The sequence below is a fragment of the Oncorhynchus gorbuscha genome, linkage group LG13, assembly GCF_021184085.1.
Source record: "Oncorhynchus gorbuscha isolate QuinsamMale2020 ecotype Even-year linkage group LG13, OgorEven_v1.0, whole genome shotgun sequence".
Classification (NCBI taxonomy): Eukaryota; Metazoa; Chordata; class Actinopteri; order Salmoniformes; family Salmonidae; genus Oncorhynchus; species Oncorhynchus gorbuscha.
Window position 1 is genome coordinate 101299369 of NC_060185.1, and position 11739 is coordinate 101311107.

The window sequence follows — 11739 nt, forward strand, 5'->3', positions numbered from 1 at the left end:
TTTTCGCTCATAAGCCTCATCTACTGAGTTTTCCCAGGGTACTGTGAGCTCAATGATGAAGACCTTATTGAGTGAACGGGACCAGAGCACCATGTCAGGTCTTAGGGTGGTGGTTGCGATCTCCGGAGGAAACACAAGTTGCCGGCCAATGTCAGCTAGCATTTTCCAGTCGCGGGCCAAGCGCAGCTGGTCTCGCTCTAATGGTGTAGAGCCGCTCTTCGGTGGTTTAGCCCCTTCGCGGACAAAGTTTGTCCGTAAGGAGTGTGATGCTGCTGTGGGTGGTAGGGAGTTGGTGGCAGCTCGCTTGTCCTCCAGGGCGGACGCAAGGTTTTTAAGGACTTGGTTGTGACGCCAAGTGTAGCGACCTTGGGCGAGGCTTGTTTTACAGCCTGTGAGAATGTGCCTGAGGTTGGCTGGCATGGAACAGAGAGCACAGTCCGGATCTTCACCATACCATTGGTGAAGATTAACTGGTGTTGGAAGGACGTCATATGTTGCTCTGATGGAAAAGCTCAACCGCCTCGCTTCCATGGAGGCGGAGTCAATGTGGAGGCTATATACAGGGTGTACCGGTACAGAGTTAATGTGGAGGATATATACAGAGGGTACACAGTCAATGTGGAGGCTATATACAGAGGGTACAGAGTCAATGTGGAGGCTATATACAGGGGGTACCGGTACAGAGTCAATGTGGAGGCTATATACAGGGGGTACCAGTACAGAGTCAATGTGGAGGCTATATACAGGGGGTACCAGTACTGAGTCAATGTGGAGGCTAAATACAGGGGGTACCGGTGCAGAGTCAATGTGGAGGCTATATACAGGGGGTACCAGTACAGAGTCAATGTGGAGGCTATATACAGGGGGTACCAGTACTGAGTCAATGTGGAGGCTAAATACAGGGGGTACCGGTACAGAGTCAATGTGGAGGCCATATACAGGGGGTACCGGTACAGAGTCAATGTGGAGGCTATATACAGGGTTTACGGTACAGAGTCAATGTGGAGGCTATATACAGGGGGTACTGAGTCAATGTGGAGGCTATATACAGGGGGTACTGAGTCAATGTGGAGACCATATACAGAGGGTACCAGTACAGAGTCAATGTGGAGGTTTAATACAGGGGGTACCAGTACAGAGTCAATGTGGAGCTATATACAGAGGGTACAGAGTCAATGTGGTGGTTATACAGGGGGTACCAGTACAGAATCAATGTGGAAGCAATATACACGGGGTACAGAGTGAATTTGGAGGGTATATACAGGGTGTACCGGTACTGAGTCAATGTGGAGGTCATATACAGGGGTTGCTGTACAGAGTCAATGTGGAGGCTATATACAGGGGGTACCGGTACAGAGTCAATGTGGAGGCCATATACAAGGGGTACAGGTACAGAGTCAATGTGGAGGCTATATACAGGGGGTACCGGTACAGAGTCAATGTGGAGGCCATATACAGGGGGTACAGGTACAGAGTCAATGTGGAGGCTATATACAGGGGGTACTGGTACTGAGTCAATGTGGAGGCTATACACAGGGGGTATTGGTACTGAGTCAATGTGGAGATTATATACAGGGGGTACCGTTAACGAGCCAGTACAGGGTAGTTTAGTTCATTCGTATATGTTGGTAGAGGTGAAGTGAAGCTGTTAAGGAGCCTTTTGGACCTAGACTTGGTGCTCCGGTACCGCTTGCGATAGTAGAGAGTGCAGTCTATGACTGGGGTGACTGGAGTCTTGGCCAATTTTAGGGCCTTCCTCTGACAATGCCTAGCATAGAGGGCCTGGATGTCAGGAAGCTTGGCCCCAGTGATGTACTGGGCCTTACTTAGTACACTCTGTAGTGCCTTACGGTCCAATGCAGAGCAGTTGCCATACCAGGCGGTGATGAAACCAGTCAGGATGCTCTCGATTTTGCAGCTGTAGAACTTTTTGAGGATCTATAGACCAATGACAAATCTTTTCAGTCTCCTGAGTGGGAAAAAGTGTTGTCGTACCCTTTTCATGACTGTCTTGGTCTTGGTCTTGGTGTGTTTGGACCATGATAGTTTGTTGGTGATGTGTGACAAGATTCTTGAAACTCTCAACCCACTCCACTACACCATCAGCTCCTTTGTCTTGCTCACATTGAGGGAGAGGTTGTTTTCCTGGCACCAAATTGCCAGGTCTCTGACCCCCTTCCTATAGGCTGTGTCATTGTTGTCAGTGATCAGTCCTACCACTGTTGGGACGTCAGCAAACTTAAGGATGGTTTTGGGGTTGTGTTTGGCGACGCAGTCGTGGGTGAACAGGGAGTACAGGGTGGGACTAAGCACACACGAGGGGCCCCAGTGTTTAGGGTCAGCATTGCAGACGTGTTGTTGCCTACCCTTACCACCTAGGGGTGGCCCGTCAGGAAGTCCAGGATCCAGTTGCAAAGGGAGATGTTTAGTCCCAGGGTCCGTAGCTTAGTGATGAGCTTTGAGGGCACTATGGTGTTGAACGCTGAGCTCTAGTCAATGAACAGCATTCTCACATTTATCCAAGCGGGAAAGGGCAGTGTGGAGTGTGATTGAGATTGCATCATCTGTGGATCTGTTGGTGCAGTCTGCGAATTCAACTTGGGCTATGGTATCCATCCGGGAGGATGCTGTTGATGTGAGCCATGACCAGCCTTTCAAAGCGTTTCATGGTCACAGACGTGAGTGTTATGGGGCGGTAATCATTTAGGCAGGTTACCTTTGTTTCCTTGGGCACAGGGACTATGGAGGTCTAGTCAGTCCTGGTAATCCTGCTGGCCCCTCAGCTTTGTGAATGTTGACCTGTTTAAAGGTCTTGCTCACTTCGGCCACTGAGAGTGTTATCACAGTCATCCAGAACAGCTGGTGCTCTCATGCACGCTTCAGTGTTGCTTGACTTGAACCCCAACCTCACTTTTTATGCTGCTGCTACTCTCTGTTAATCATATATGCATAGTCACTTTAATCATACTTACATGTACATACTACCTCAATAAGCCTGACTAACCGGTGTCTTTATATAGCCTTGCTACTGTTATTTTCAAATGTCTTTTAGAGGACTGGGGTATCTCGGAATCTCGGAATGAGAACATTAGATGGAGTAGTAGCTGGTCCCAGTTCTTCCCATCCTGCTTGATGACCTTCCACAGCATTTGTTTGAGAGTTTTATTGAACCGTTCGACGAGCCACTCCGTCTGCGGGTGAAAGATGGAGGTCCGGATCTGCTTGTTCTGCAGGAGAGCACACAACTCTTTCATTAGGTGGGACATAAACTCAGTACCTTGGTCTGTCAGGATCTCGTTCGGGATGCCCACCCGGCTAAAGAAGTGGAACAGCTCCTGGGCGATCCCCTTGGATACCGCCACCTGTAGGGGAATTGCCTCGGGATACCGGGTGGCATAATCTACTATCAACAGGATGTACCGGTGTCCTCGTGCTGTTTTTACCAGGGGTCCCACTATGTCCATGGCGATGCGCTCAAGGCCCCCCCCCCAATGATTGGTAGGGGGACCCGTGGGTTTTGGAAGTGTGCTTTTGGGGCAGTGAGTTGACACTCCGGGCAGCTGCGACAGTAGTCTTCCACGGCCCTCCTCACCCTGGGCCAGTGGAACCGGGCAGCGATCCATTCCCGGTTCTTCTCTATTCCCAGGTGTGCCTCCAACAGGTGGGTGTGGGCCAGCTGAAGAAAAGTTCCCACGTATTGTCGGGGCAGCAACAATACCTCTCGAAGTTCTTCCTGTTGACACGACACCTGATACAAAAGGTTATTCTTGATTTGGAAATGGGGGTATTGTCAGTCACTCACCCCCAGAAGTAGCTGTCCATCCACCGCTACCACTTGGGCTGCGGCGGCTTTCAAGTTCGGATCCTCCCACTGGCCGTCCCAAATTGTCTCCTCAGTTGGCCCCCATCGGTGTGTCTCGACTGGCTCCTTGAAATCGAGGAGGGGGAGGCTGGGACCCTCCTCCAGTGCTTCCCCAGGGGGGTCGGGTTCCGGCGCCCCCTCCGACTCCGTACCTGTAGATACAGGTTGGTCAACCGGTTGCTCCCGGGCCGCTCTCTTCTTCAGCCGGCTCGTATCTTTTTCTTCAGCTCGTGCATAGGGCCGCGAACAGCAGACAATCCCGTCCCACTAGGAGAGGTACCTGCAACTCTGGTACTGCATCCACCATCATCTGGCAGCTCCCTCGTGGCGTCACGATGTTGGTCCATACGGTTGGATACCGCTTTGTGTCACCGTGAACACAGAAAATGGACATCTCCCTACTCTGTTCGGTCTCCTGGTTCTGCAGGCTCTCAACGTCTAGATGCGGTGTGCACAACTACCCTTTGGAGAGCTTTACAGTTGTGTGGGGAGCAGTTGCCATAGCCCGACAGGATGCTCTCGATTGTGCATCTGAAAAAGTTTGAGTTTTGTCTGCAATCTTGATGATTGAGTTGGAGGCGTGCATGGCCATACAGTCATTGGACAACAGGGAGTATAGGTGAGGGCTGAGAATGCACCCTTGTGGGGCCCCAGTGTTGAGGATCAGCGCGGTGGATATGTTGTTTCCTACCCTCACCAGCTGGGGGTGTCCCATCAGAAAGTCCAGTACCCAGTTGCACAGGGCGGGGTCGAGCTTAATGATGAGTTTGGAGGGTACTATGGTGTTAAATGCTGAGCTGTAGTCGATGAACAGCATTCTTACATAGGTATTCCTCTTGTTCAGATGGGTTACGGCAGTGTGCAGTGTGATTACAATTGCGTCGTCTGTGGACCTATTGGGGCAGTAAGGATATTGGAGGGGGTCTAGGGTGTCAGGTAGGGAGGAGGTGATATGATCCTTGACTAGTCTCTCAAAGCACTTGATGACGGAGGTGAGTGCTATGGGGCAATAGTCGTTTAGCTTAGTTACTTTAGCTTTCTTGGGAACAGGAACAATGGTGGCCCTCTTGAAGCATTTGGGAATAGCAGACTGTGATAGGGATTGATTGAATATGTCCGTAAACACACCAGCCAGCTGATCTGCACATGCTCTGAATTTGCGGCTAGGGATGCCGTCTGGGCCGGCAGCCTTGCGAGGGTTAACACGTTTGAATGTTTTACTCACGTTGGCTTTTGGTAGCGAACCGTGTCGGTGGCACTGTATAGTCCTCAAAGCGAGCAAAGAAGTTGTTTTGTTTGTCTGGGAGCAAGACATCGGGGTCAGCAACGGGGCTGGTTTTCTTTTTGTAGTCCGTGATTGACTGTAGACCCTGCCACATACCTCTCGTGTTTGAGCCGTTGAATTGCGACTCTACTTTGTCTCTATACTGACGCTTAGCTTGTTTGATTGCCTTGCAGAGGGAATAGTTACACTGTTTGTATTTGTTCATGTTTCCGGTCACCTTGCCCTGATTAAAAGCAGTGTTTCGCGTTTTCAGTTTTGCGTGAATGCTGCCATCAATCCACGGTTTCTGGTTGGGGAAGGTGTAAATAGTTGCCATGGGTACAACATCACTGATGCACCTACTAATAAACTCGCTCACCAAATCAGCGTATACATCAATGTTGTTGTTCAACACTATCCGGAACATATCCCAGTCCACGTGATTGAAGCAATCTTGAAGTATGGAATCACATTGGTCGGACCAGCATTGAACAGATCTGAGCATGGGCGTTTCCTGTTTTAGTTTCTGTCTATAGGCTGGGAGCAACAAAATGGAGTTGTGGTCAGATTTGCTGAAAGGAGGGCTTTGGATGCGTTGCGGAAGTTAGAAGAACAATTATCCAGAATTTTGCCAGCCCGGGTCACGCATTCGATATGCTGATGAAATTTAGGGAGCCTTGTTTTCAGATTAGCCTTGTTAAAATCCCCAGCTACAGTAAATGCAGCCTCAGGATATGTGGTTTCCAGTTTACATAGAGTCCAATGAAGTTCTTTCAGGGCCGTCGAGGTGACCGCTGGTGGGATATACACGACTGTGATTATAATCTAAGATAATTCTCTTGGTAGATAATGCAGTCGGCATTTGATTGTAAGGAATTCTATGTCAGGTGCACAAAAGGACTTGAGTTCCTGTATGTTGTTATGATCACACCACGTCACGTTAATCACAAGGCATACACCCCCGCCCTTCTTCTTACCAGAGAGATGTTTGTTTCTGTCTGCGCGATGCGTGAAGAAACCAGCTGGCTGTAACGACTCTGATAACGTATCCCGAGTGAGCCATGTTTCAGTGAAACAGAGAATGTTACAATCTCTGATGTCTCTCTGGAAAACAACCCTTGCTCGGATTTCATCTACCTTGTTGTCAAGAGACTGGACATTGGAGAATAGTATACTCGGAAGCGGTGGGCGATGTGCCTGTCTACAGAGCCTGACCAGAAGATCGCTTCGTCTAGGTGAAGGTCTTTGGGGTGAGTGCAGCCCGACTGCAGCCCGACTTGATTTTACATGTCCAGGAATCAGAGCAATTAGCTGTTGGGCGCTACCATTCTCCCAGTGGGATTTTTGGATCATCACATAACCATGGCTCGGCTGTCTATTTAACCAGGGCCCTGGCAGGCATCCAAGTGGAAGTTTATTGTAAAGCTCTTATAAGATGCAACTTTTTGCTCAAGTTTCCAGTCCTTTTGGGAAAGGTGGGGGCAGTGAAGAGAGGAGTGAGTCTCTGAGTCAGCAGTGGGATGTGGAAAAAGTCCAAATTCTGCTTTTCTGTCAACAGTATACAGCTCTAACATCCTCAGAGGCTTTGAGAGTATTGGGGGAACTCGAGTGTAGTATTAGTGAGATGGAGGTAGAGATGGTGGGGCAAGGCAATGTAGGCCTCCAGGCTAATTTAGCTGAATTACGGAGGGACCTGTGCAGTTTTTTCGAGGTTAAAGCAAAGGGAGCACTTGTAAGAGCTAGGTTATCCATGCTGTCCGGGGGTCCATGCTGTCTGGGGGTGTCATCGGATGTGGCCACAGTGTCTCCTGAACCCTCCTGTCTCAGCCTCCAGTATTTACGCTGCAGTAGTTAATGTGTCGGGGGGCTAGGGTCAGTTTGTTATATCTGGAGTACTTCTTCTGTCTTATCCGGTGTCCTGTATGAATTTAAGTATGCTCTCTCTAATTCTCTCTTTCTCTCTCTCGGAGGACCTGAGCCCTAGGACCATGTGTCAGGACTACCTGGCATGATGACTCGTTGCTGTCCCCAGTCCACCTGGCCTTGCTGCTGTTCCAGTTTCAACTGTTCTGCCTGTGGCTATGGAACCCTAAACTGTTCATATTTACTCTTGAAGTGCTGTCCTGTTGCATCCTCTACAACTACTGTGATTATTATTATTTGACCCTGATGGTCATCTATGAAAGTTTGAAAATCTCGGCCATGTTCTGTTATAATCTCCACCCGGCACAGCCAGAAGAGGACTGGCCACCCCTCATAGCCTGGTTCCTCTTTAGGTTTCTTGATGGGTTTTGGCCTTTCTAGGGAGTTTTTCCTAGCCATCGTGCTTCTACACCTGCATTGCTTGCTTCTTTGGGGTTTTAGGCTGGGTTGCTGTACAGCACTTTGAGATATTAGCTGATGTACGAAGGGCTATATAAATAAATTTGATTTGATAGAGGACTGAGGGTCTTCCAAATATTGAAAGTGTGTAAATAGTTACCCATGTTATTTTGTAAATGTCTATATTTTTTCTTCATATTTTTTGTCCATTTTTTTGTGGGGGTGTGTTAGAATACCATTTTGGCATTTTGTATATAGTTATTTGTTTCAAAATGTATACCTTCACCAATTTGGCCACTTGGGTACATTTCGGCTACTTGTGTGGGACACCTGGGTGACTTCATGATAAATGTCATGTAGCACACTCATTTTGGAAGTCATCATTCTGAAACTTTGCACAAGTACTGTTGCCCTCTTATGTTTTTCACTGAATTTGTCCCCATCATCCTATCTGAATGTTTGTTTTATCGTGTTCATTTTAAAGATGAAAATAAAAAACGTATGTTTTTTTCATTTCATTGTTTTATCTAAACCAGTTCTATTGTGTTATATTCTCCTACATTCAATTCACATTTACACAAACTTCAGAATGTATTCTTTCAAACGGTACTAAGAATATGCATATCCTTGGTTCTGTGCCTGAGCTACAGTCAGTTAGATTTGGGTATGTCTTCAGGCAGAAATTGAAAAAAGTAGGTGGGTAGCTCTAAGAGGTTTTAACCGGTTAAGACTCTAGGGGCAGTATTTCATTTTTGGATAAAAAGACGTGCCCGTTTTTAGCGCAATATTTTGTCACGAAAAGATGCTCGACTATGAATTGATAGTTTTGGAAAGAAGACACTCTGACGATTCCAGAACTGCAAAGATTTTCACTGTGAGTGCCTTAGAACAAAACCTACAGGCAAAACCAAGATGTTTGAGCGACCAGGAAATCAACAGGATTTCTGATGGCACGTTTTCCATGATCGCCTTATATGGCTGTGAATGCGACAGGAATGAACGGACACTTCCTATCGTTTCCCCAAGGTGTCTGCAGCATTGTGACGTATTTGTAGGCATATCATTGGAAGATTGACCATAAGAGACTACATTTACCAGGGGTCCCGCACGGTGTCTGCGTGGAAATTGGTGCGCAAAAGTCAGGTACCAGTATTTTTCCATCCGAATCTGAGAACAATGCAGGCTTCCAGGAATGGCATTTCAATGAAGAGATATATGACAAAACACCTTGAGGATGGATTCAAACAACGTTTTCCATGTTTCAGTCGATATTATGGAGTTAATTCGGAAAAAAGTTTGACGTGTAGGTGACTGAATTTTCGGTTAGTTTCGGTAGCCAAATGCATAGTAACAAAACGGAACGTTGTGTCCTACACAAGCATCTTTCAGGAAAAACTGGACATCTGCTATGTAACTGAGTCTCCTCATTGAAACATCTGAAGTTCTTCAAAGGTAAATTATTTTATTTGATCCCTTTGCTGGTTTTTGTGAATATGTTGCGTGCTAAATGCTAACGCTAAATGCTAAGCTAGCTATCACCACTCTTACACAAATGATTGATTTTCTCTGGTTCTAAAGCATATTTTGAAAATCTGAGACGACAGGATTGTTAAGAAAAGGATAAGCTTGAGGATAGGCATATTTATTTCATTTCATTTGCGATTTTTAGAAATCGCTAACGTTGCGTTATGGTAATGAGCTTGAGGCTATGATTACGCTACCGAATACGGTGTGGGTAGGACTAACAGGTTAAGGAAATCATGAATGTCTTGGATGTATTGGAATTAGTCGATATATGGAGGCTTAAATACCCTGACCTAGTGAGACATACGTGGCGGAGCTTAATCAAGCTAGTTGTCTGACTACTTTCTTATGTCATTCTCTCTGGCACCAGAAGTTTAAAAAGTGTTGATAGGGGACAGAATGTAGTCAGATCATCACATAATTGGCATATATATTACTTTTACAGAAATTCCACGTGGGCCACCGACATCGGACTGGGGACTCTCGCCATGGGATTCCGGCAGCGCCGGACAGGAGGGAGACTCCGGCAGCACCGGACAGTAGGGAGACTCCGGCAGCACCGGACAGTAGGGAGACTCCGGCGGCTCCTGGCTGATTGATGGCTCTGGCGGCTCCTGGCTGACTAATGGCTCTGGCGACTCCTGGCTGGCTGACGGCTCTGGCAACTCCTGGCTGGCTGACGGCTCTGGCGGCTCCTGGCTGGCTGACGGCTCTGGCGGCTCCTGGCTGGCTGGCGGCTCTGGCGGCTCCTGGCTGGCTGGCGGCTCTGGCGGCTCCTGGCTGGCGGCTCTGGAGGCTCCTGGCTGGCTGGCGGCTCTGGCGGCTCCTGACTGACTGGCAGCTCTGGTGGCTCAGCTCTGGCGGCTCCTGGCTGGCGGCTCTGGAGGCTCCTGGCTGGCTGGCGGCTCTGGCGGCTCCTGGCTGACTGGCGGCTCTGGTGGCTCAGGACAGACTGGCGGCTCTGGCGGCTCAGGACAGACGGGAGACTCTGGTGGCTCAGGACAGATGGGAGACTCTGGCGGTTCAGGACAGACGGGAGACTCTGGTGGCTCAGGACAGACGGGAGACTCTGGCAGTGCTGGGCAGGAGGAAGGTTCTGGCAGCGCTGGACAGGCGGGAGCACCTGTAGGGAGAAGACAGAGAGACAGCCTGGTGCGGGGGGCTGACACCGGAGGGCTGGTGCATGAAGGTGGCACCGGATAGACCGGACCGTGCAGGTGCACTGGAGCTCTTGAGCACGAGCCTGCCCAACCTTACCTGGTTGAATGCTCCCCATAGCCAGGCCAGTACGGCAAGGTGGAATAGCCCGCACTGGGCTGGCGATCCAGGGACACGATGCGTAAGGCTGGTGCCATGTACGCCGGCCCGAGGAGACGCACTGGAGACCAAATGCGTAGAGCCGGCTTCATGGCACCTGGCTCGATGCCCACTCTATACCGGCCGATACGAGGAGCTGGAATGTACCGCACCGGGCTATGCACACGCACCAGGGACACCTTGCGCTCCACCGCAGAACTATGGTCAGAACGTGACATTATTGTTCCATATTAATAAAGGAAATAAAAACAGCAATAAAAACTGTAGCACAGAGGCTCAGAATAAGAATATAATTTTTTTATTTCAATTATTATACAAAATTATTGCAACCAATATAATGTTATATATATATATATTGGGGATACAATCTTCCCAGCTCTGAAGATTTTACTGCATAGAGGCAGAGACTCAATGTGCGGGGGCACCGGTTAGTCGAGGTCATTTAGGTAATATGTACATGTAGGTAGAGCCTTTAAAGTGACTATGCATAGATGATAAGAACAGAGAGTAGCAGCAGTGAAAAAGAGGGGGGACAACCCCCAAATGGGTAGCCATTTGATTAGATGCTCAGGAGGCTTATGGCTTGGAGGTAAAAGCTGTTTTGAATCCTCTTGGAACCAGACTTGGTCACTCCGGTATCGCTTGTCATGCGGAAGCAGAGAGAACAGTCTATGACTAGGGTGGCTGGAGTCTTAGACAATTTTTAGGGCTTCCTCTGACACCACCTGGTGTAGAGGTCCTGGATGGCAGAAAGCTTGGCTCCGGTGATGTACTGGGCCGTACGCACTACCCTCTGTAGTGCCTTGCAGTCGGAGGCCGAGCAGTCGCCATACCAGGCAGTGATGCAACCAGTCTGGATGCTCTCGATGGTGCAGCTGTAAAACCTTTTGAGGATCCGAGAACCCATGCCAAAACTATTCAGTCTCCTGAGGGGGAATAGGTTTTGTCTTCACGACTGTTTTGGTGTGCTTGGACCATTTTATTTTGTTGGTGATGTGGACACCAAAGAACTTCAAGCTCACAACCTGCACCAATGCAGCCCCGTCCATGAGAATGGGGGTGTGTTCAGTCCTTTTTTCCTGTTTCCACAATCATCTCCTTTGTCTTGATCACGTTGAGGGAGAGGTTGTTGTCCTGGCACCACATGGCCAGGTCTCTGACCTCCTCCCTATAGGCTGCCTTGTTGTTGTTGGTGATCAGGTCTACCACTGTTGTGTCATCGGCAAACTTAATGAAGGTGTTTGAGTCGTGCCTGGCAATGCAGTGTGAACAGGGAGTACAGGAAGGGACTGAACACGCACCCCTGAGGGACCCTAGTGTTGAGGATCAGCGTGGCGGATGTGTTGTTACCTACCCTTACCACCTGGGGGCGGCCCGTCAAGTCCAAGATCCGGTTGCAGAGGGAGGTGTTTAGTCCGTGGGATGAGCTTTGAGGACAGTATGGTGTTGA